This window comes from Heterodontus francisci, chromosome 1, assembly GCF_036365525.1.
Source record: "Heterodontus francisci isolate sHetFra1 chromosome 1, sHetFra1.hap1, whole genome shotgun sequence".
NCBI lineage: Eukaryota > Metazoa > Chordata > Chondrichthyes > Heterodontiformes > Heterodontidae > Heterodontus > Heterodontus francisci.
In genome coordinates, this window is record NC_090371.1 from 49,431,184 (window position 1) to 49,457,812 (window position 26,629).

General features: G+C 46.1%; 1 protein-coding gene across 2 annotated transcripts in view; it reads right to left on the bottom strand.

Annotated features, from left to right (window-relative positions):
* dym (dymeclin) overlaps positions 1 to 26,629 on the bottom strand; it is a 712,143-nt gene that overhangs the window by 553,510 nt on the left and 132,004 nt on the right. The window lies entirely within an intron of this gene.

Sequence of the window (26,629 nt, forward strand, 5' to 3'; positions counted from 1 at the left end):
CTGATATTTCAACATAAAATAAATCAATTTTTAATGTTAACATTGAATCTGTATTTGCAGACATTTAAAATGGAAATCCTGTATGTAAACAGTTGCTTGTAATGATGTAGTGCCAGTAGAGGAAGTTTCTGAAGTCCCTTAATTCCACTATCACACTGTATTGAAAAAAAAAATTATATTCAACTAACTATGGACAACCAATTTGCTAATTTTGTTTTTACTGAAGTAGTTTTCTGTTATGAACTGCTCACAGACAGGCAACACCAATCATCAGCAGCATCTCTGATCCAGTTTTTTGACAGTAATTAATTTTTGTTCGTCAAGCATCAGTTTACTTCTGTAAAAATTTCAGTTATGATTTTTGCCTCCTATTAAATTTTGCCATCTAACATTTGCATATAAAAACTTGGAAACTATACTCAAACAGTCTTCAAACTTTAGTGCACTAAAGGGTGATTCTTTTATTCCTGCCACATGCCAGTACACACAATCAGGAAAACAAGTTACCCAGTTTGTGACTTTCCATCTAATGCTTTTGATGTTCAATTTCCCTTCATGTGCACTTGGCATGAACTAGGATAGCAGAAGCACAGAAGTTAGCCTGAAATGCTGCATGGCAGGAACATAAAAGACAAGAATTGCTGATGATGAGAAATGAGTAGGGGTAACCCAAGAGCATTAAACAGCTTGTAAAATTTTCATATGGAGGCAGCTGATGCGTGGAACTGCAGTGGGAGAATGGCATCTGATAAAGGGGCCAATGGCAGCTTGGGCCCCAATTTCCTGGGTTATGCTTCCGACTATGTTGGACCCGGCCACTGGCACCCTCAGAATCTTCCTCCTTCCCACAAATCCCAAGGCTCCATCACAGTGCTCGCAAATTCCTCGATAGTATTCCCAGCACTCTCCTGAATCTCAGACACTAAGATGTCCCTCCCCAATTTTCTCAGATCCCATGACCCCCCCACAAAAATCATTGGATCTGACCCAGTGTCAGCATCCCTGGTACCCCTTCCCAGTGCTGAGGCTGAAAGCTCCTCAAAGCACTAATCCTGATCCTTGTACTAAGGCTCTTTCTGCAGTGCTCCTAAATCCCTGGGTTGACCCACTGCAAATAACTCAGAGCCACTGGTAATACCACTTGGCATAACACCACTGTTTTTATAAAATTTCTGCCACACCATAAGCAATTCCATGGGACATCTACTAGATTATACATAAAAACAGCAAATCCCAAAAATGCTCAGCAGATCTGGTAGCATATGTGGAGAGGGGAACAGAGTTAGTGTTTCAGGTCAACGACCCTTCATCAGAACCCTCAGGGTAGGAAGCTCAGCTCATGTTCAAATACGACACCAAGGTGGGAAGCGTTAGTTCAGCCTCAGACATAGCAAGAGAAGGAGGCCATTCAGCCCCATAAGCCTGTTCCACCAATGAGATTATGACTGATCTGTTTTCTAACTCCATCTCCCCACCTTGGCTCCAAATCCCTTAATAACTTTGGTCAGCAAAATTCTAATTTATATTTAAAACTATTGATTGAGTGTTTGTGAAGAACTGATTCCTAACCTCTTTCTTGAACGACCTGGCCTTAATTTCAAGGTTATGTCCACTTGTTCTAGACAGTCCCACCAGCTCAAAAGTTTCTCTCTCTCTATCATTTCCTTTCAGGCCTAAGAAAGGTGAGGGGGGAAACCAGGAAATTATAGACCAGTTAGCCTAGAGTGACTAAACACTTTGGCAATTTTCAGTTAATCAGGGATAACCAGCATGAACTTTTACCGGGTAGATCATGCCTGATGAACCCGATTAAATTTTTTGAAGAGATGACTTAAGTAGTGGACAGGGAACCGTTTGGATGTTAGAATCATAGAAAGGTTACGGCACAGAAAAGAGGCCACTTGGTCCATCGTGCCTGTGCCGGCTGGAAAACGATCCACCTATTCTAATCCCACCTTCCAGCATTTGGTCCATAGCCCTGCAGGTTACAGCACTTGAGGTGCATATCCAGATGCCTTTTAAGTGAGTTGAGGGTCTCTGCCTCGACTACCCTTTCAGGCAGTGAGTTCCAAACCCCCACCACCTTCTGGGTGAAAAGGGTTTTTCTCATCTTCCCTCTTATCCTTCTATCAACTGCTTTAAATCTATGCCCCCTAGTCACTGACCTCTCTGCTAAGGTAAATAGGCCCGTCACATCCACTCTATCCAGGCCCCTCATAATTTTGTACATGTCAATCAGATCTCTCCTTAGCCTTCTCTGTTCCAAGGAGAATAACCACAGTCTTTCCAATCTTTCCTCATAGAAGCATTTTTCCAGTCCCGGCAACATCCTCATAAATCTCCTCTGTATCCTCTCTAGAGCAATTACATCCTTTCTGTAATGAGGTGAACAGAACTGCACATAGTACTCAAGTTGTGGCCTAATGAGTTATACAGTTCCAGCATAACCTCACTGCTCTTATATTCTATACCTCGGCAAATAGAGGAAAGAAATCCATATGCCTTCTTAACCATCTTATTGACCTGTCATGCTGCCTTCAGGCATCTATGGACGTTCAGTCCAAGGTCCCACACTTCCTCTACACATCTCAGTATTCTACCAATAATTGTATATTCCTTTGCCTTGTTTGATCTCCCCAAATGCCCCTGGCGTTCCTGGACTCTACTCATCAACAACTCAGTAAATGGCGAAGACTGAGGAACCTACACAATATCCTCAGCGATTAATTAGCTGTCTGAAGCACTGAGGTGTAGAAGTAGTGCTGCCTGGCACTTGTCTCCTTTCACCCAGCTCCAAAAGTAGACCAAAATCACCACAAACTCCATCAGAATCCTTCCAGGTACAGCAAAATATAATGATTCAAAACAGTCACATCCTGATCCTCTGCAAGCATTCACCCTTCTTCTTCAATCACCCCTCAACAATTATCCCGACCTCCCTAAGCACCCCTGCAAATATTCACTTCCTCTCCTTCAACCGACCCCCCTGAAAACATTCACTCCTGATCCCCATAACACACCAACTGCTCCCAGCCCCCCTAACGAACACCAACTTCCCTCCAAACACCAACATTCCCCCGCCTGCCAAAACATCAACTTCCAACCCCATCCGCTCTCACAGTTCCCCAAAAAACACCAAATCCATCCCCCAATCCCATCAAGACGTGCTATCGGACGCAGGCTGTAATAACTCACTAGGTTCACAGTGTTCTGGAGTTGCGCACGTGGCCAATTCGAGGCAGCCAACACTGACTGAATCCAAGAGCAAAAAGCTTCCACTGCAATCGGTTACTTCAAAAAGCAATGCGAGAGCAACTGACTTCCCAGTCTGAACCAAGTAGCCAGGAGTCCCAGGCTGCTGTCCCACGGCCCAAGCAAAGGGGTAGATAAGGCCATCGGTTGAATTTGAACGGGATGCAGAGGTCAGAAAGTTTCTGAAAAATCCAGAGACTTCAGAGCCTTCTCGTGAGAACTCAAGAGAGGCTTAATTTTAATGAGAAACAGCGTCTTGCGATAATTCTGCGAGATTTGGCATGTCTGAGAGCGTTTGTCGTAAACAGCAAAAGATTTAACCACGGAGGCATCACACTGCTTTCACTGTTGAATCAAAAATCTACTTATGCATATTTGTCAGGAAGTGTCAACCGAACAGCAATCAGAAATCCTGACTGATTTTCTCTTCCCTAACTCTATGATGGAAGCCAATTGTAACTCCCGAACCACCTTACCGGCCCAGATCAGCTAACTCAGCACAGACTGGGGACTGAACATGAACCTTCCTGATCTCTGTGATTTAGCTCCACAATGGACAGCAAAATTATGAGCCATGAGGGTAGCATGTTAATATTTCTTTAGTTCAACATGCGAAATCAGACTGCAATAGAACAGCAAGACAGCAAGATATATGCAACTAGTTCATAAAATATAAATTCAGTTATGCTCTTGTATAAAATGATGTGCAGGGTGAATTCCATGCACTGAAATAACCAGATATCCTGGGATGTACAACATCACTTGATACTAACCAGCAATATCAAAAGCGGCTGCTGTCAAATGTTTCAAAAGTAGCTCTATATATAATATAAATACTAGTTGTCTGTCAGAGTATTACAGGGGGTAATCCAATCTCGCAGTTCAAATGGCAAATTGCTTGAGCTTTGGTCTCGCAGTTTGTGATGTTATCTGAACTCCTCGATTAGATTACAGTCTTTTAATCCCCTCCCTGACAACCATCTAGTATTTATCCTCAGTTTACTTAACCACCAATTTTCTTGCTATTTATGGTCCACGATTGCATGAAGTTTACAAATGGTACCCAACTTCCAACAGCAGCATATCATTTTGGATAAGACATTTTCTTAAAGAGACCTGTTAATAGTCAACAACTCAGTACCCCTTTGAGCTGATATTTCATAAATTAAGCTGAATACAAATGACTGCAGTGTTTGAGTTATACTAAATTCAAAACAATGTTTTAAAAAATACTTAAAACTAGATCTCAAAACACATAGCAAGTTAATTAAAATGTAGTGGAATCTGCAAAAGCTTATTCACCATTTTTTTCTGATAATGCATATTAGTAAGTGGTCTGTTTTTAAGTTTGACTTCTTTTTATTTGCGCTCTGCAGAGATTGACTTTCATTGGCTCATGATGGCATCTAAAACTCAGTAAGATTACTGCCTTAGAAACATCTGCATATATAGACTAATTTCTATTTAATTAATATGTAGATTGCTGGCTGCATTGTTATCTGAATAATACATTTTTTAAAAATCAGTTTTCGTGGGATGTGGGCATCGCTGGCAATGCAAGCATTTGTTGCCCATCTCCAATTGCCCTTGAAAAGGTGGTGGTGAGCTGCCTTCTTGAACTGCTGCAGTCCATCTAGTGCGGGTACACCCACAGTGCTGTCAGAGAAGGAGCCACAGGATTTTGAACAAGCGACTGTGAAGGAACGGCGATATAGTTCCAAGCCATTGAAAATTTTTTAAGGCAAAGGTAGATAAATTCTCGACTAACAAGGGAGTCAAAGGGTGTCGAGGGTGGGTGGGAAAGTGAAGATGAGGCCACAATCAGATCAGTCATGATCGTATTAAATGGCGAAGCAGGCCTACTCCTGCTCCTAATTCGTATGTACGTACGTTCATTCGTAAGTCAAGATGGCATGTGGCACGGAGGGGAACTTGCAGATGGTGGTGTTCCCACACGGCTGCTGCTCTTGTCTTTCTAGGTGGAAAGGGTCACGGGTTTGGCAGGTGCTGGCGAAGGAGCCTTGGTGAGTTGTTGCAGTGCATCTTGTAGATGGTATACACTGCCGTCACTGTGTGCCAGTGGTAGAGGGAGTGTGTGTTTAAGGTGGTGGATTTGGTGCCAATTAAGCGGGCTGCTTTGTCCTGGATGGTGTCGAGCTTCTTGAGTGTTGTTGGAGCCACACTCATCCAGGCAAGCGGAGAGTATTCCATCACACTCCTGACTTGCACCTTGCAGATGGTGGACAGGCTTTGGGGAGACAGGAGGGGAGTTACACAGTGCAGGATTCCTAGCCTCTGACCTGTTCTTGTGGCTACAGTATTTATGTGGCTGCTCCGGATCAGTTTCTGGACAATGGTAACCCCCAGGATGTCAATAGTGGGAATTCAGCGATAGTAATGCTGTTGAATGTAATGGGTAGATGATTACATTCTCTCTTGTTGGAGATGGTCATTACCTGGCAATTGTGTAGTGTGAACATTACTTGCCACTTATCAGCCCAAGCATAACTGCTGTCCAGGTCTTGCTGCATTTGGATACAGACTGCTTCAGTATCTGAGGAATTGCAAATAGTACTGAACATCGTACAAAGAACATCCCCATTTTTGACCTTATGATGGAGCAAAGGACATTAATGAAGCAACTGAAGATGGTTGGGCCTAGGGCACAACTTAAAGAACGCCTGCAGCAATGTCCTGGAGCTCAGATGATCAGTCTCCACCAATTACAACCATCATTTTTTGTGCTAGGTATGACTCCAACCAGTAGAGAGATTCCCCCCACCCCTGATATCTATTGACTTCAATTTGATTAGAGCTCCTTGATGCCACACTTAGTCAAATGCTGCCTTGATATCAAGGAAAATCACTCTCAACTCCCCATGTTTGGATCAAGGCTGTAATGAGGTCAGGAGCCGAGTGACCCTGGCGGAACCCAAACTGAGCATCGGTGAGCAGGTTTTTGCTGTTTAAGTGACACTTGATAGCACTGTCAACAAAACCTTCCATCACTTTGTTGCTGATCGAAGGTAGACTGATGGGGCAGTAACTGGCCAGACTGGATTTGTCCTGCTTTTGGCGGACAGGACATACCTGGGCAATTTTCCCACATTGCCGGGTAGATGCCAGTGTTGTAGCTGTACTGGAACAGCTTGGCTAGGGGCGCAGCCAGTTCAACAGCATAAGTCTTCATACTACAGCCGGGATGTTGTCAGAGCCCATAGCCTTTGCAGTATCTAGTGCTTTCAACCGTTCCTTGAAATCACGTGGAATGAATCGAATTGGCTGAAGACCAGAATGTGTGATGGTGGGGACCTCAGAAGAAAGCCAATGTGGATCATCCAATCAACATTTCTGGCTGATGGTGTCACAAATGATTCAGCCTTTTCTTTTCACTGATGTGCTGGGCTTCCCATTGAAGATGGGGATATTTGTGGAGCCTCCTCCTCCTCCCGTTAGTTGTTAATTGCCCACCACCATTTACGACTGGATGTGGCAGGACTGCAGAGCTTTGATCTGATCCGTTGCTTGTGCCATTACTTAGCCCTGTTTATCACTTGCTGCTTCCACAGTTTGCCATGCAAGTTAGCCTGCGTTGTAGTTTCACCAGGTTGACACCTCATTTTTAAATATGCCTGGTACTGCTCCTGGCATGCTTTCCTGCACTCCTCACTGAACCAGGATTGACCCCTTGGCTTATTAGTAATGGTAGAGTGTGGGATATGGCTGGTCATGAGATTACAGATTGTAGTGGAGTACATTTCTGCTGCTGCTGATGGCCCACAGTGGCCTGTGGATGCCCAGTTTTGAACTGCCAGATCTGTTCTGAATCTATCCCATTTAGCACAGTGGTAGTGCCACACAACATGATGGAGGGTATCCTCATTGTGAAGACGGGACTTTGTCTCCACAAGGACTGTGCCGTCACTCCTATCAATACTGTCATGGACAGATGTACCTGCGACAGATAGATTGGTTAGATCGGTTCCCTCACCACCAGCGGCAGGCCCGGTCCGGCAGATATGTCCTTCAGGAACCACATTGAAGTTCCCCCACCCAGAATACATTCTGTGCCCTTGCCACCCTCTGTGCTTCTTCCAATTGGTATTCAACAGGGAGAAGCACTGATTCATCCTACTGGCTACCAACCACCCTTTCTAGTGTTTCTCATATTGGAGGTCAACATATGCTAACATATGTCATGAATTGCTACCACAAGGACCACCAGCTACAACATCTCAGCCCAGAAAAGATGTTTAGTGAAGTCAAGGCACTTCGACAGGGAATGAGGAAAATTCACAGAATTTTTCACCCCAGTGTGTTCTCAGGCACCTCCCAGTGAACAGTTCCAGAGTGGTACTGATATAAGTTGCCTCCCAATGGGGTTCAAAAATATGTACATGCAAAAAAAAAGAATTTGAATGTATTTAGATGGTATAAAAGATCTGTATTTTTCTCCATGCTCTGAATTTTTCCATTTCTTCATCTCCAATTAGGGTTCAGGCCTACAGGTGGTGATCGCTGAATGCTTCATCTAAATAGCAATTATTCATGATCGTAAACAGTGAGCAGTATTCAACTTGGGGACCCATAACAATGAAACATTTCCAGCAAGGGTCACTGGTCAGTGATGAGGAGAAACAACTCTTTTTTTTTTTCCCCTCCTCAGCCCAGGCAGCCAAACTGTAGCAACTTACCCACGTTTGCTATAAACAGAGCTAAACAATAACAATGGATCAGATCAAAGCTCTGCAGTCCTGCCACATCCAGTCGTGAATGATGGTGGATAATTCAACAACCATGGAGCAGGCTCCATGAGCATCCCATCCTCAACAATGCTGATGCCAGCAGGTGAGTGCAAAAGAAAGTTGAAGCATTTGCAACCATCTTCAACCAGAAGTGCTGGATAGATGATCCATGTTGGCTTCCTTTTGAGGTCCCCATCAACACAGGTGCCAGTCTTCAGCCAATTTGATTCAATCCATATGATATCAAGAAACAGCTGAGCATACTGGATAAAGCAAAGTCTATGAGCCCCGACAACATCTTGGCTGCAGTGCTGAAGACCTGTGCTCCAGATCCAGCCGCAGCTCTAGGCAAGCTGTTCCAATATAGCTATAGCACTGGCATAGATCTGACAAAGTGGACAGTTGCCCACATATATCCTGTCTACAAAAAGCAGGATAAAAACCATTCCAGCTAGTTACTGTTCCCATCAGCCTGCTCTCAATCATCAGCAAATTGATGGAAGGTGTTGTCGGTAGTGGTATCAGGCTGCACGCACTCACCAATAATCAGCTCGCTGATGCTCAGTTTGGATTCTGCCGGGACCATTTGGCTCCAGACCTCATTACAGCCCTTGGTTCAAATATTGGTTAAGGTTATGACAAGAAAAGTTTTCCAATTGGCCAATGATACAAAGGACTAGGGGAGATGGTTTTAAGGTTTTGGGCAAGAGATGCAGGGGAGATGTCAGTGTTAATGATATGACACTCGCTGCTTACAATGGTGGTGGAAGTGGAGACAATGAATAATTTCAAAAGGAAATTGGACGGACGCTTGAGGGAAATAAACTTGCAGGGCTACGGGGATAGAGTGAGAGTATGGAACTGATTGGATTGCTCTGAAGTCCTGGCACTGACTCGATCGGCCGAATGGCATCCATCTATGCCATAATGGCTCTATTGTAAAACCAGCTGAATTCCAGTGGAGAGAGATTAACTGCCGTTGACATCAAGGCAGCATTTGACCAAGTATGGCATCAAGGTGCCTAGCAAAACTGGAGTCAATAGGAATCAGGGGGGAAACTCTCCACTGGTTGGAATCATACCTACCACAAAGGTTGTTGGAGGTCAATCATCTCAGTCCCAGGACATCACTTCAGGAGTTCCTCAGGGTAGTGTCCTAGGCCCAACCATCTTCAGCTGCTTCATCAACGACCTCCCTCCAACATCAGGTCAGAAGTGGGGATGTTCGCTGATGATTGCACAATGTTCAACACCATTTGCGACTCCTCAGATACTGAACCAGCCCATGTCCATATGAAGCAAGACCTGGACAACATCCAGGCTTGGGCTGATAAGTGGCAAGTAACATTCGCGCCACACAAGTGTCAGGCAATCATCATCTCAAACAACAGAGAATCTAACCAACTCCCCTTGACATTCAATGGCATTACCATTGCTGAATCCCCCACTATCAATAACCTGGGGGTTACCATCACCAGAAACTGAACTGGAGTGGCCACATAAATGCTGTGCCTACTAGAGCAGGTCAGAGGCTGGGAATTCTGCAAAGAGTAACTCACCTCCTGACTCCCCACTGCCTGTCCACCATCTACAAGGCACAAGTCAGGCATGCAATGACATACTTTCTACTTGCCTGGATATGTGCAGCTCCAACAACATTCACGAAGCTCGACACCATCCCAGACAAAGCAGCCTGCTTGATTGGCACACCATCCACCACCTTCAACATTCATTCCCTGCATCACCAATGCACAGTGGCAGCAGTGTGTACCATCTACAAGACGCACTGCATCAACTCACCAAGGCTCCTTCAATAGCACCTTCCAAACCTGCGGCCTCTACCACCTAGAAGGACGAGGGCAGAAGATGCATGGGAACACCACCACCTGCAAGTTCCCATCCAAGTCACACACCATCCTGACTTGGAACTATAATCGCTGTTCCTTCACTGTTGCTGGGTCCAAATCCTGGAACTCCCTTCCTAACAGCACTGTTGATGTACCTACACCTCAAGGACTGCAGCGTTTCAAGAAGGCAGCTCACCATCACCTTCTCAAAGGCAATTAGGGATGGGCAATAAATGCTGGCCTAGCCAGCAACGCCCACATCAAACGAACGAATAAAAAAATCAGGCAGCTTTTAACCAAGTCTGCCAACAAGGAGCGCTAGTAAAACTGAGGTCAATGAGAATCAGGGTAAAACTCTCCACTGGCCGGAGTCATGCCGAGCACAAAAAGATGTTCATAATTGTGGTTTCTGGAGGCCATTCAGCTCGGTCCCCGGACATCTTTGCAGGAGTTCCTCAGGGCAATGCCCTAGGCCCACCATCTTCAGCTGCTTCATCAGTGACCTTCCCTCCATCATAAGGTCAGAAGTGGGTATGTTTGATGTTTTATGTTCTTTTTAATGTTCTATGTTTGCTGATGATTGCACAATGTTCAGAACCATTCGCAACTCCTCAGATACTGAAACAGCTCTTTCTGCATGCAGAAAGACCGGTACACCACTCAGATTTGAACATAAGAAATAGGAGCAGGAGTAGGCCATTCAGCCCCTCGAGCCTGCCCTGCCATTCAATAAGATCATGGTTGATCTGCCCCCGACCTCAACTCCTCTTTCGTGCCAGCTGCTCACAGCCCTCAACTCCCCGATATTTCAAAAATCTATCTACCTCCTCTTTAAATACTTTCCGTGATCTAGCCTCCACAACTCTCTGGGGGAGAGACTTCCACACATTCATTACCCTCAGAGAAGAAATTCCTTCGCATCTCAGTTTTAAATGAGTGTCCCCTTATTCTGTAACTATGTCCCCGAGTTTGAAATTCCCCCACTAATGGAAACATCTTCTCAACATCTACCCTGTCAAGCCCCCTCAGAATCTTGTACGTTTCAATAAGATCACCCCTCATTCTTCTAAACTCTAATGAATAAAGGCCTAACCTGTTTAGCCGTCCTTGATAAGTCAACCCCTTCATCCCAGGAATTTGCCTAGTGAATCTCTTTTGAACTGCCTCCAATGCCAGTATATCCTTCCTTAAATACAGGAACCAAAACGGTACACAGTACTCCAGGTGCAGCCTCAACAACAACCTGTACAATTGTAATAAGACTTCCCTATTTTTAAACTCCAACCCCCTAGCAATAAAGGCCAAAATTCCATATGCCTTCTTAATTACTTGCTGCAGGTGCGTGCTAACTTTGTGTTTCATGCACAAGAACACCCAGATCCCTCTGTGCTGCACTTTTTTTTGGAGTCCCTCTCCATTAAAATAATGGTCAGCTTTTTGATTCTTCCCACCACAATGCATGACCTCACACTTTCCTACATTAAACGCCATCTGCCAAGTTTTTGCCTACTCACTCAACCTATCGATATCCCCTTGCAGATTCCTCATGTCCTCATCACAACATGCCCTCCCACCTATTTTTGTATGGTCAGCAAATTTGAATATATTACACTCTGCCCCCTTCTCCAAGTCATTAATCTAGATAGTAAATAATTGAGGCCCTAGGACTGATCCTTGTGACACTCCACTAGTTACGTCTTTCCAACCTGAAAAAGACCCATTAATCCTGACTCTGTCTTCTCTGAATTAACCAATCCTCAATCCATGCTAATACATTATCCCCAATACCATGAGCTCCTATCTTGTGCAATAATCTTTTATGTGGCACCTTATCGAATGCCTTCTGGAAATCCAAATACACTACATCTACTGGTTCCCCTTTATCAATTCTGCTTGTTATATCCTCAAAGAGCTGTAGCAAATTTGTGAAACATGATTTCCCTTTCATAAAACCATGTTGACTCTGTTCGATTGAGTTAAGCTTTTCTAAATGTCCGATTTCTTCCTTAATAATAGACTCGAGCATAATCCCTACGACCGACGTTAAGACTGGCCTATAGTTTCCTGCTTTTTGTCTCTCTCCCTTCTTGAACAGGGGCATCACATTAGTGGTTTTCCAGTCCACTGGGACCCTCCCGGAATCCAGTGAGTTCTGGAATATTTCGACCAATGCCTCCACTGTCTCTGCAGCCACTTCCTTTAAAACCCTTGGATGCAGGCCATCAGGTCCTCGCAATTTGTCTGCCTTTAGTCCTATTAGTTTGGCTCGTGATAGAGACTGTACAACATCTTTCCTCCTATTAGCTACTTGCTTATCTGATATCTGTGGGATGTTTATAGTGTCCTCCACCATGAAGACCGATGCAAAATATTGGTTTAAATTATCTGTTATTTCCCTGTTCCCAGTTATCAATTCTCCAGTCGCATCATCCAAGGGTCCCATGCTCACTTTAGCTACTCTCTTTTTATATACCTGTAAAAGCTCTTGCTGTTTGTTTCTATATTTCTTGCCAATTTATTTTCATAAGCAATTTCTCCTTCTTTCGATTTTTAGTCATCGCTGCTGGTTCCTAAAAAATTCCCAATCCTCTGGCCTATCACTAGTTTTTGCCGCTTTGTATGCCTTAGCTTTTGATTGGATACTCTCCTTGACCGCTTTTGTTAACCATGGGCGGTTCATCCTTCTCATCGAGTCCTTCTTTTTGACCGGGATAAATTTTTGCTGAGCATTACGAAATAGCTGTTTAAGTATCTGCCACTGCTCATCTACTGACTTCCCCTGTAGTCTATTTTCCCAGCCCACTTCAGACAACGTTTTCTTCATACCTCCGTAATTGCCCTTGTTTAAGTTGAAGACACTGGTTTGAGACCAGAGTTGCTCGCCCTCAAACTAAATTTGAAATTCCACTATATTGTGATCACTACCCCCTAGAGGATCCTTAACTACGATATCTCTTATTCATCCTACCTCATTACACATTACTAGATCAGGCAGTGACTAGTGGGGTACCGCAGGGATCAGTGCTAGGACCCCCGCTATTCACAATATATATTAATGATATAGATGAGGGAATTAAATGCAATATATCCAAGTTTGCAGATGACACAACGCTGGGGGGGGAAGAGAGTGAGCTGTGAGGAGGATGCAGAGAAGCTCCAGAGTGATTTGGATAGGTTGAGTGAGTGGACAAAAACATGGCAGATGCAGTATAATGTGGATAAATGTGAGGTTATCCACACTGGTGGCAAAAACAGAAAGACAGATTATCTGAACAGCGATAGATTGGGAAAGGGGGAGGTGCAGCAAGACCTGGGTGTCCTTGTGCACCAGTTGCTGAAAGTAAGCATGGGTGCAGCAGGCAATTAAGGCGGCAAATGGTATGTTGGCCTTCATAACGAGAGGATTCGAGTACAGAAGCAAGGATGTCTTGCTGCAATTATACAAAGCCTTGGTGAGACCACATCTGGAGTATTGTGTGCAGTTTTGGTCTCCTTATCTGAGGAAGGATGTTCTTGCTATGGAGGGAGTGCAGTGGAGGTTCACCAGACTGATTTCTGAGATGGCAGGACTGACGTATGAAGAGAGATTGGGTCGATTAGGCTTGTATTCACCAGAGTTTCGAAAAATAAGAGGGGATCTCATAGAAACCTACAAAATTCGAACAGGTTTGGCAGGGGGATGGGAACTGGAGCCACGGATCAGTGGATGGGGTAGCTGTTGAACAGGCAGATACCGAGTGCAGAGAGTATGTGAGGAAGGTTAGACAGTTGACAGGGCAAAGTTGCAGCCAGTATGATGGGTTGAAGTGTGTCTATTTTAACGCAAGAAGTGTCAGGAATAAGGGTGATGAACTTAGAGCATGGATCAGTACTTGGAGCTACGATGTTGTGGCCATTACGGAGACGTGGATATCACAGGGGCAGGAATGGATGTTGGATGTTCCGGGGTTTAGATGTTTCAAAAGGAATAGGGAGGGAGGTAAGAGGTGGGGTAGTGGCATTGTTAATCAGGGATAGTATCACAGCTGCAGAAAGGGAGGTCGTCGAGGAGGGTTTGTCTACTGAGTCATTATGGGTGGAAGTCAGAAACAGGAAAGGAGCAGTCACTTTGTTGGGAGTTTTCTATAGACCCCCCAATAGCAACAGAGACATGGAGGAACAGATTGGGAGGCAGATTTTGGAAAGGTGCAGAAGTAACAGGGTTGTTGTCATGGGTGACTTCAACTTCCCTAATATTGAATGGAACCTCCTTAATGCAAATAGTTTGGATGGAGCAGTTTTTGTCAGGTGTGTCCAGGAAGGTTTCCTGACTCAATATGTAGATAGGCCGACTAGAGGGGAGACAATGTTGGACTTGGTGCTTGGCAACGAACCAGGCCAGGTGGCAGATCTCTCGGTGGGAGAGCATTTCGGTGATAGCGATCACAACTCCCTGACCTTTACTATAGTCATGGAGAGGGACAGCAGCAGACGGGATGGGAAAATATTTAATTGGGGGAGGGGGAATTACAATGCTATTAGGCAGGAACTGGGGAGCATAAATTGGGAACAGATGTTCTCAGGGAAATGCACAACAGAAATGTGGAGGTTGTTTAGGGAGCACTTGCTGCGACTGCTGGATAGGTTTGTCCCGATGCGGCAAGGAAGGGATGGTAGGGTGAAGGAACCTTGGATGACAAGAGATGTGGAACAGCTAGTCAAGAGGAAGAAGGAAGCTTACTTAAGGTTGAGGAAGCAAGGATCAGACAGGGCTCTAGAGGGTTACAAGGTAGCCAGGAAGGAACTGAAGAATGGACTTAGGAGAGCTAGAAGGGGACATGAAAAAGTCTTGGCGGGTAGGATTAAGGAAAATCCCAAGGCGTTCTACACTTATGTGAGGAACAAGAGGATGGCCAGAGTGAGGTAGGGCCGATCAGGGATAGTGGAGGGAACTTGTGCCTGGAGTCGGAGGAGATAGGGGAGGTCCTAAATGAATACTTTGCTTCAGTATTCACTAGAGGGAGGGACCTGGTCGTTTGTGAGGACAGCGTGGAACAGGCTGATATGCTCGAACAGGTTGAGGTTAAGAGGGAGGATGTGCTGGAAATTTTGAATGATATGAGGACAGATAAGTCCCCGGGGCCAGACGGGATATACCCAAGGATATTACGGGAAGCGAGGGAAGAGATTGCTGCGCCTTTGGCGATGATCTTTGCGTCTACACTGTCGACTGGAGTAGTACCGGATGATTGGAGGGTGGCAAATGTTGTTCCCTTGTTCAAGAAAGGGAATAGGGATAACCCTGGGAATTATAGACCAGTCAGTCTTACGTCGGTAGTGGGCAAATTATTGGAGAGGATTCTGAGAGACAGGATTTATGATTATTTGGAAAAGCATGTTTTGATTAGAGACAGTCAGCATGGCTTTGTGAGGGGCAGGTCATGCCTCACAAGTCTTATTGAATTCTTTGAAGATGTGACAAAACACATTGATGAAGGAAGAGCAGTGGATGTGGTGTATATGGATTTTAGCAAGGCGTTTGATAAGGTTCCCCATGGTAGGCTCATTCAGAAAGTAAGGAGGCATGGGATTCAGGGAAAGTTGGCTGTCTGGATACAAAATTGGCTGGCCCATAGAAGTCAGAGGGTGGTAGTAGATGGAAAGTATTCAGCATGGAGCTCGGTGACCAGTGGTGTTCCACAAGGATCTGTTCTGGGACCTCTGCTCTTTGTGATTTTTATAAATGACTTGGATGAGGAAGTGGAAGGCTGGGCTAGCAAGTTTGCCGATGACACGAAGGTTGTTGTAGTTGTGGATAGTGTGGAGGGTTGTTGTAGGTTGCAACGGGACATTGACAGGATGCAGAGCTGGGCTGAGAAGTGACAGATGGAGTTCAACCTGGAAAAGTGTGAAGTGATTCATTTTGGAAGGCCGAATTTGAATGCGGAATACAGGCTTAAAGACAGGATTCTTGGTAGTGTGGAGGAACAGAGGGATCTTGGGGTCCATGGCCATAGATCGCTCAAAGTTGCCACCCAAGTTGATAGGGTTGTTAAGAAGGCGTATGGTGTGTTGGCTTTCATTAACAGGTGGATTGAGTTTAAGAGCCGCGAGGTTATGCTGCAGCTCTATAAAGCCCTGGTTCGACCACACTTGGAATATTGTGTTCAGTTCTGGTCGCCTCATTATAGGAAGGATGTGGAAGCTTTAGAGAGGGTGCAGAGGAGATTTACCAGGATGCTGCCTGGACTGGAGGGCATGTCCTACGAAGAAAGATTGAGGGTGCTAGGGCTTTTCTCATTGGAGCGAAGAAGGATGAGAGGTGACTTGATAGAGGGGTACAAGATGATGAGAGGCATAGAAAGAGTGGATAGTCAGAGACTTTTTACCAGGGTGGAAAGGGCTAGCACCAGGGGGCATAATGTTAAGGTGAGAGGAGGAAGGTTTCGGGGAGATGTCAGAGGTAGGTTCTTTACACAGAGTGTGGTGGGTGCGTGGAATGCGCTGCCAGCGGTGGTAGTAGAAGCAGATACGTTCGGGGCATTTAAGCGACTCTTGGATAGGTACATGGATGATAGTAGAATGAAGGGTAGGTAGTTAGTTTGATCTTAGAGTAGGTTAAAGGTTCGGCACAACATCGTGGGCTGAAGGGCCTGTACTGTGCTGTACTGGTCTATGTCCTATGTTCTAGGACTGGACAGGCTAGATGCAAGAAGGATGTTCCCGATGCCGTGGGTGCCCTGGACCAAGGGTCACAGTCCAAGGATAAGGGGTAAGCCATTTCGGACTGAGATGAGGAGGGATTTCTTCACCCAGAGAGTGGTGAACCTGTGGAATTCTCTACCACAGAAAGCAGTTGAGGCCAAATCACATTTCTAAAATAGCCTGTTCCCGGGTAGGTTCTGCAACGTATTGCTCTAAGTAACAATCCCTGATGCACTCTACAAATTCGTCTTACATATTACCTCTGCCAATCTGATTTGTCCAGTCAATATACAGATTAAAATCACCCATGACAACTGTAGCACCCTTCTTACATGCCTCCATTATTTCCTGATTTAGACTTTGTCCTACAGTGAGGCAACTCTTCAGGAGCCTGTAGACGACTTCCACCTGTGATTTCTTCCCCTTGCTATTCTTATTTCCACCCAAACTGATTCCACACACGATCTATTGCACCTATATCACTGCTCACCACCGCACTGATACATTCCTTTATTAACAAAGCTCCCCAACCTCCTTTTCGCCTATTTTTCTGGAATGTCGAATACCCTTGAATATTGAGTTCCCAGTCTTGGTCACCCTGCAACCACGTCTCTGTAATAGCTATCAAGTCATATTCATTTATTTCTAATTGTGCCGTCAACTTATCTAGTTACAAATGCTGTGTGCATTCAGATAAAGACCCTTAAGCTTTGACTTTTTACCATTATTACTCATTCTGGTTCGAATTTCTGCTGCACTCTTCTGCTTATATTTTCTGCCCCTTCTTGTCACACTTTGATTACCATTCGCCTCTTCACTACCCTTCTCGTTTCTTATTGATTTTTTAAACTTCCCTTCAATTGAACCCACCCCCCTCACCCCCCCCAGTTTAAAGTCCTATCTAAAACCCTAGTTATACAATTCGCCAGGCACTGGTCCCAACATGGTTCAAATGAAGCACCCCCCAAAGGAACAGCTCTCTCCTTCCCCAGTATTGGTGCCAGTGCCCCATGAATCGGAACCCATTTCTCCCACACCAATCTTTGAGCTATGCATTTACCTCTCGAACCTTATTTATCCTACGCCAATTGAGGTGAAGAAGGAGCTGCGGGACCCGAGAGAAGTCCTGTGAAAAGGTGCCCCGAACACCCAAAACATCCACGAACGGCCCCCGCGGCCGCAACTTCAAAGCGCCCGCGGGAGATGGCTCGGAGAGCATCTGCAGCGCACTGTCGGCAATGCTGCATGCCTTTATTTAAACCACTGCAAAAAAAAAACCCTTAGCAAATGTAATCACCTCTAAGTCTGCCAAATGATGCTTCACCTCCCGAAGGACGTGGATGAGCTTTCCGGACGTCGATGGTGGGCACTGAGGAAATGGCTTATTACCTGCACCAGATTCCACCCCCCCCCCCCCCCCACCCCCGTCCCCTTCCCTGCTCCACCCTCTCAGCTCACCCCCTCACAATCCCGTCCCAGCCCGCCCCCCCCTCGCACCATCTTCACCCCGCACCCCCTTCCCCTGCACCCCCCCCCCCACCCCCTCTCTCTACCCCTCCCCCTTGCAGCCCCTCCTCCCACCGGCACCATCCTACACCTGTGTAGGGGCCCCAACAACCCCACTGCCTTGTGGGCGTCTCGGGAGAGACCAAGGCTAAGGGAGTAAACCCTAACAGAAAATCCGGAGCGGAACCCCGTAGGCGGTCATGTGTCACCTTTGGCATGTTTCCGGCAGTTCCTGCAGCCATACTGGTGCCAAACGTCGTGTCCTGCACTCCTTTGGTCCCCACCAGAAAGGCCGAGAGGGGGGTTTTGACGACTGGGCAACTCTCAACCTCCATAAATTTGCCCAGGCATGCGCCATGGAGAGGTCACTCCATAGTTGCCTCACAGCGACTGAAACAACACGGAAGGCAGCAGTTACGGGTTATAAGTCCAGATAAATTGGCGTAGAAACTGGGCGCCACGGGTTGCCTTTGTCGGTGGGAGAGGTCATTGCACCTCACTGGACAGCTACCGCCCGCCTCAAACCGGGCAGCCCCCGGTCAATAAGGTTCTGTCCCGCCACAGTCTGCCTGCTTCAATGGGTGCTTGGAGCTCAGGGTCATTGCCCGAAAGGTGGACTGATACACCGCACCAAACAACATGAAAAATGGAAAGAAGGTACCAGCCCTTCGCTTTGCAAGCTGGAACGTCAGAACTATGTGTCCTGGCCTGTCGGAAGACCTTACACAAATCAACGATTCTCGGAAGACCGCCATCATTAACAACGAGCTCAGTAGACTCAATGTGGACATTGCAGCACTTCAGGAGACTCGCCTCCCCGCGAGTGGCTCTCTAGCAGAGCAAGACTACACCTTCTTCTGGCAGGGCAGGGATCCTGAAGAACCAAGACAGCATGGAGTGGGCTTCGCCATCAGAAACTCCTTGCTCAGCATGATAGAGCCTCCCTCAAATGGCTCGGAACGCATACTGTCCATCCGACTGCTCACCACCTCTGGTCCAGTACACCTACTCAGCATCTATGCTCCAACACTCTGTTCCGCACCTGAAGCTAAAGACCAGTTCTATGAACAACTCCATAACATCATTAGCAGCATCCCCAACACCGAACACCTATTCCTGCTGGGGGACTTTAATGCCAGGGTTGGGGCCGACCATGACTCATGGCCCTCCTGCCTTGGGCGCTATGGCGTTGGAAGGATGAATGAGAACGGGCAGAGACTGCTTGAGTTGTGTACCTATCATAACCTCTGCATCACCAACTCGTTCTTTCACACTAAACCCTGTCACCAGGTTTCATGGAGGCACCCAAGATCACGTCGTTGGCACCAGCTAGACCTCATTGTCACAAGGCGAGCCGCCTTAAACAGTGTTCAAATCACACGCAGCTTCCACAGTGCGGACTGCGACACCGACCACTCCCTGGTGTGCAGCAAGGTTAGACTCAGACCAAAGAAGTTGCATCATTCCAAGCAGAAGGGCCACCCGCGCATCAACACGAGCAGAATTTCTCACCCACAGCTGTTACAAAAATTTCTAAATTCACTTGTAACAGCCCTTCAAAACACTCCCACAGGGGATGCTGAGACCAAGTGGGCCCACATCAGAGACGCCATCTATGAGTCAGCTTTGACCACCTACGGCAAAAGTGCGAAGAGAAATGCAGACTGGTTTCAATCTCATAATGAAGAGCTGGAACCTGTCATAGCCGCTAAGCGCATTGCACTTTTGAACTACAAGAAAGCCCCCAGCGATTTAACATCCGCAGCACTTAAAGCAGCCAGAAGTACTGCACAAAGAACAGCTAGGCGTTGCGCAAACGACTACTGGCAACACCTATGCAGTCATATTCAGCTGGCCTCAGACACCGGAAACATCAGAGGAATGTATGATGGCATGAAGAGAGCTCTTGGGCCAACCATCAAGAAGATCACCCCCCTCAAATCTAAATCGGGGGACATAATCACTGACCAACGCAAACAGATGGACCGCTGGGTTGAGCACTACCTAGAACTGTACTCCAGGGAGAATGCTGTCACTGAGACTGCCCTCAATGCAGCCCAGCCTCTACCAGTCATGGATGAGCTGGACATACAGCCAACCAAATCGGAACTCAGTGATGCCATTGATTCCCTAGCCAGCGGAAAAGCCCCTGGGAAGGACAGCATTACCCCTGAAATAATCAAGAGTGCCAAGCCTGCTATACTCTCAGCACTACATGAACTGCTATGCCTGTGCTGGGACGAGGGAGCAGTACCCCAGGACATGCGCGATGCCAACATCATCACCCTCTATAAAAACAAAGGTGACCGTGGTGACTGCAACAACTACCGTGGAATCTCCCTGCTCAGCATAGTGGGGAAAGTCTTTGCTCGAGTCGCTCTGAACAGGCTCCAGAAGCTGGCCGAGCGCGTCTACCCTGAGGCACAGTGTGGCTTTCGTGCAGAGAGATCGACTATTGACATGCTGTTCTCCCTTCGTCAGATACAGGAGAAATGCCATGAACAACAGATGCCCCTCTACATTGCTTTCATTGATCTCACCAAAGCCTTTGACCTCGTCAGCAGACGTGGTCTCTTCAGACTACTAGAAAAGATCGGATGTCCACCAAAGCTACTAAGTATCATCACCTCATTCCATGACAATATGAAAGGCACAATTCAACATGGTGGCTCCTCATCAGAGCCCTTTCCTATCCTGAGTGGTGTGAAACAGGGCTGTGTTCTCGCACCCACACTTTTTGGGATTTTCTTCTCCCTGCTGCTTTCACATGCGTTCAAATCCTCTGAAGAAGGAATTTTCCTCCACACAAGATCAGGGGGCAGGTTGTTCAACCTTGCCCGTCTAAGAGCGAAGTCCAAAGTACGGAAAGTCCTCATCAGAGAACTCCTCTTTGCTGACGATGCTGCTTTAACATCTCACACTGAAGACTGCCTGCAGAGTCTCATCGACAGGTTTGCGTCTGCCTGCAATGAATTTGGCCTAACCATCAGCCTCAAGAAAACGAACATCATGGGGCAGGATGTCAGAAATGCTCCATCCATCAATATTGGCGACCACGCTCTGGAAGTGGTTCAAGAGTTCACCTACCTAGGCTCAACTATCACCAGTAACCTGTCTCTAGATGCAGAAATCAACAAGCGCATGGGTAAGGCTTCCACTGCTATGTCCAGACTGGCCAAGAGAGTGTGGGAAAATGGCGCACTGACACGGAACACAAAAGTCCGAGTGTATCAGGCCTGTGTCCTCAGTACCTTGCTCTACGGCAGCGAGGCCTGGACAACGTATGCCAGCCAAGAGCGACGTCTCAATTCATTCCATCTTCGCTGCCTTCGGAGAATAATTGGCATCAGGTGGCAGGACTATATCTCCAACACAGAAGTCCTTGAAGCGGCCAACACCCCCAGCTTATACACACTACTGAGTCAGCGGCGCTTGAGATGGCTTGGCCATGTGAGCCGCATGGAAGATGGCAGGATCCCCAAAGACACATTGTACAGCGAGCTCGCCACTGGTATCAGACCCACCGGCCGTCCATGTCTCCGTTATAAAGACGTCTGCAAACGCGACATGAAATCGTGTGACATTGATCACAAGTCGTGGGAGTCAGTTGCCAGCATTCGCCAGAGCTGGCGGGCAGCCATAAAGACAGGGCTAAATTGTGGCGAGTCGAAGAGACTTAGTAGTTGGCAGGAAAAAAGACAGAGGCGCAAGGGGAGAGCCAACTGTGCAACAGCCCCAACAAACAAATTTCTCTGCAGCACCTGTGGAAGAGCCTGTCACTCCAGAATTGGCCTTTATAGCCACTCCAGGCGCTGCTTCACAAACCACTGACCACCTCCAGGCGCGTATCCATTGTCTCTCGAGATAAGGAGGCCCAAAAGAATTTGCACGTGGCTCAGGTAGTAATCTGGAGATTATTACCTTTGAGGTTCTGCTTTTTAAATTGAGCCCCAAGCTGCTCATGGTCCTTCAGCAGAACCTCTTTCCTAGTCCTACCTATGTCGTTGGTACCTACGTGGACCATGACAACTGGATCCAGAAGAGACGTCCTTAATCTTGGCACCAGGTAGGCAACACAGCCTTTGGAACTCCCCGTCTTTTCTGCGGAGAACAGTACCTATTCCCCTAGCTATGCTATCCCCGATTACTACTACATTTCTCTTTTCTCCCCCCACTTGAATGGCACTCTGAACCACGGTGCTGTCGTCAGTTCGCTCATCCTCCCTGCAGTCTGTGCCCTCATCCATATTGGGAGCACGAATCTCGTACCTATTGGATAAGGGCACTGGCTAAGGCTCCTCCAAAGCTAAATTCTTGATCCCCATACCTGCCTCACTCGCTGTCACATCCTCCTGTCCCTGACTACGGTCCAAATTTGATGTAATTAAGCTAAGGGGTGTGACTGTCTCCTGAAACACAGTGTCCAGGTAACTCTCCCCCTCCCTGATGTGACGCAGTGTCTGCAGCTCGGACTCCAGTTCATCAACTCTGAGTCTAAGGTCCTCGAGCAGCCAACACTTGCTGCAGATGTGGCAACCGTGGATCGCATAGGCGTCCACCAGCTCCCACATACTACATAGAAACACAGAAAATAGGAGCAGGAGTAGGCCACTGGGCCCTTCGAGCCTGCTCCGCCATTCATTATGATCATGGCTGAACATCCAACTCAGTAGCCTGTTCCGGCTTTCGCCTCATGCCTTTTGATCCCTTTAGACCCAAGAGCTATATCGAACTCCTTTTTGAAAACATTCAATGTTTTGGCCTCAACTGCTTTCTGTGGTAGCTGCCACACATTGCCTGCCCAGCCATCTCTGTTCCATTTAATTAATTAATTTGGACGTTAAATATTTGGATGTTTGATGCTATGTTTGATTTAAATTAAAAGTACCTGTTTAAACAATCAATTGTAATTAATATTTCTAGTCCTGCTCTGTTTATACTCTTATTATAACACTTACTGTTACACTACCACCATTGAAAAATTATTTACCCAGCTCCTAATTTGAACCCTCCCTGCTGGTCCCTCTCTCTATATATCCACCTTAGTTTTTATACTAATGAATCGATCAAGTCTTACTTTATATTTGATTAACTTAGATTAAATTCAAAGCTTACCGGTATACTCACCCCGGCCTGCTTTCTTTTTCCCCATGCTCTCTGTTGATTGTAACGTCACTTTTCGATTTGCCTCTGAACCTCCCGCTGCTTCTTTCTTGGGCTAAGTGGCAAATATTTGCACCACACAAGTGCCAGGCAATGACCATGTGCAAAAAGGAGAATCTTACCATCTCCACTTGACATTCAATAGCATTAACATTGCCAACTCCTATAAAGATCCTGGTGGTCCCCATTGACCAGAAAGGTACTTAAATATTGTGGCTACAAGAGCAGCAAGAACCTGGTATCCTGAAGTGAGCGGATTAGCTCCTGATTCCCCAAAGCCTCTCCACTACCTACATGGCATAAGTCAGGAATGTGATGGAATACTTACCACTTGCCTGGATGAGTGGAACTCCAACAAAACTCAAGAAACAACACCATCCAGGACAAAGCAATCCACTTGATACACCATCCACACTATCTTAAACATTCACTTCCTCCACCACTGATGCACCATGGCTGCAACGTGCACCATATGAAAAATGCACTGCAGCAACTCACCAAGGCTTCTTCAACAGCACCTCCAAACCTTTACCGCCTAGAAGGACAAGGCCACAGGCGCATATCAGCACCATCACTACAAGTTCCCCTCCAAGTCACACACCAACCATTCTGACTTGGACATCCATGCCAATCCTTCATTGCCGCTGCATCAATACCCAAAAACTCGCTACCTAACAGCACTTTGGGAGTACCTTCACTACAGCAGTTCAAGGTGCACCTTACCACTACTTTCCCAAGGGCAACTAGGGATGGACAACAAATGCTGGCCTTGACAATGACACCCATATCTTGTGAATGAATAAATACAAAAAGAAATAAGCTACATTAAATTATACCTCACATGTTCCTTGTCTGGTGTAAACAAATGCAAGATCAAAGGGGGAGAAACTGGGGTTTGGAGAGATCAGGAGAGTCTCAAATTCTGGCTGATTTCTGCCCTTCATAGCCCAGAAGCATCAAGACCAAGTGTAGCACCCCTAACGGGCAAACCAGCTCAGAAGAATAATAGAATACAAATCAAACCTGAAAATTTCTGGGCAAATAAGTTTCAGTCACTCACTGTCTTTACCAACTGAAATGGAGATCCAATGAGCCTAAATTTTATCTTTAATAAAAAACTGAAATAATTCTGGTCAGGTAGCACATGGCACATCCTCTTCTATGATACAGTGTCACATGCTCACAATTCTCTACATCGTAAGAGCTATGTTGTTGAAGACACTGCGTGGAGTTGCTTACGCACACAAAAAGGCAGCAATAAGATGAAAGGCAAGTCAGCCCAGGACGCTCTCGCAAAATGTAAAAGAGTCACCTCCAGAACACCACTGAAATAGACACCTGCCTAGAGTCAGAATCATAGAGGACAAAAGAAACCCCTTCAGTCTCCCATGGTTGTGCCAGCTCTATAAAGGAGCTATCAAATTAGTCCTACTTTCCTGCTCTATTCCCATAGCCCTGCAAATGTTTCCTTTTAAATATATTTTGAATTCCCTTTTGAAAGTTACGCTTGAATCTGCTTCCAACACCCTTTCAGGCAGTGCATTCCAGACCATAACTACTCAGTGTAAAAGAAAATTCCCTCTCCTAGGACAGGGAATGAGAAGGCAAAAAAAAGTTTTTGAACTTGCTAAAAACAACTTGTATTTATAGAACGCCTTTAACATCATAAAATGTCCCAAGGGGCTTTACAGGAGCATTATAAAACAAAGTATGACACCTGGGCGGCACAGTGGCTAGCACCGCAGCCTTACAGCTCCAGTGACCCGGGTTCAGTTCTGGGTACTGCCTGTGCGGAGTTTGCAAGTTCTCCCTGTGACCGCGTGGGTTTCCGCCGGGTGCACCTGTTTCCTCCCACAGCCAAAGACTTGCAGGTTGATAGGTAAATTGGCCATGGTAAATTGCCCCTAGTATAGGAAGGTGGTAGGAGAATGGTGGGGATGTGGTAGGGAATATGGGATTATTGTAGGATTAGTATAAATGGGTGGTTGTTGGTCGGCACAAACTCGGTGGGCCGAAGGGCCTGTTTCAGTGCTGTATCTCTCTATGACTCTATGACCTAGCCACAAAAGGAGATATTAGGTCAGATGACCAAAAGCTTGGTCAAAGAGGTAGGTCTTAAGGTGTGTCTTAGAGGAAAGCGAGGTGAAGAGGTATAGGGAGGGTATTCCAGAGCTTGGGGCCTAGGCAACTGAAGGCACGGCCATCAATGGTGGAATGATTAAAATCCGGAATGCACAAATGGCCAGATTAGAGGAGCGCAGATATCTTGGATGGCTGTGGGGTTACAGGAGATTACAGAGATCGGGAGGGGGTGAAGCCATAGAGGGATTTGAAAACAAGGATGAGTCGTTGGCAGTCTTTTTTGGGAGGAGAAGCAGGGAAAGAAAAGAGAAGAGTCGAAAGCAGTTGCAGTAAGAGAAACAATGTCTGTATAATTTCTTACAGATTCAGATATCTATTTTGAAGGATTTGTTCAATTAAAATGGGCTTCAAGATATTAAAGTTCAAACTAAAGACTACAGTGTAATCCAGAAGGGTACATTCCGGAAGAGTAAATGTAGTCCCTGTGCAAATTCCCCACCCCATAAAACAAATTCAGCTCAATATTAACGAAATCCCAGATGAAAGCAAGCTGTTTGCCTTCGTGTGCTTGCACAAGAACAAAATGTGGAATCAAAAAAGACCAGTCAGCTCATCCAACGCCCTTTCTCCAAAAGGCCCCAAGCAGCAAGAGATATATTAAAAAAAAGTTCATTCTCATCTTGATCCACAAGCAGCAAACACCCAGCTGCTCCTGCATACTTTTCAGCCAGCTCAAGAACAGTATTCACAGGGATCTCCTAGTTGCCCGCAGCTGATTCTATCTGGCCTGATGTAACATGCTCTGGCACATACAATACTAACAGCATTTCAAGCACTGGTTGATGTTCTAAATCTCATGCATTCTATCTTATTTATGCTCAACAAAGTTAGTTGTGGCTACAGGGGTAGTTCAAAAGGGAATTATGTAAAAACCTGTTTGTTAGCTTCTGTAAGGTTTGTTGAGACGAAGTTCCATGAATCTAATAATCATTTGAGGGAGCAACAGACAATCTGAAATTTCTACAGCAAAAATGTCACCAGAAACTGAGTAAAACAAAGTGCCATTAACATAAGAAACATGATCCGCGGCATTTTTATATGGATTTTAAGGAAGCATTTGATAAGGTACCACATAAAAGTGTGGTTAATAAAATTGAAGCTCATGAAATAGGAGGGTCAACGACCAATTGGACAAAAAATTGCTTCAGGGCAGAAAACAGCGAGTCATAGAAACATAGAAAATAGGAGGCGGCCATTCGGCCCTTCTCCGACATTCATTATGATCATGGCTGATCATCCAACTCAGTAACCTGTTCCCGCTTTCGCCCCATATTTCTGAATGAAATCTAT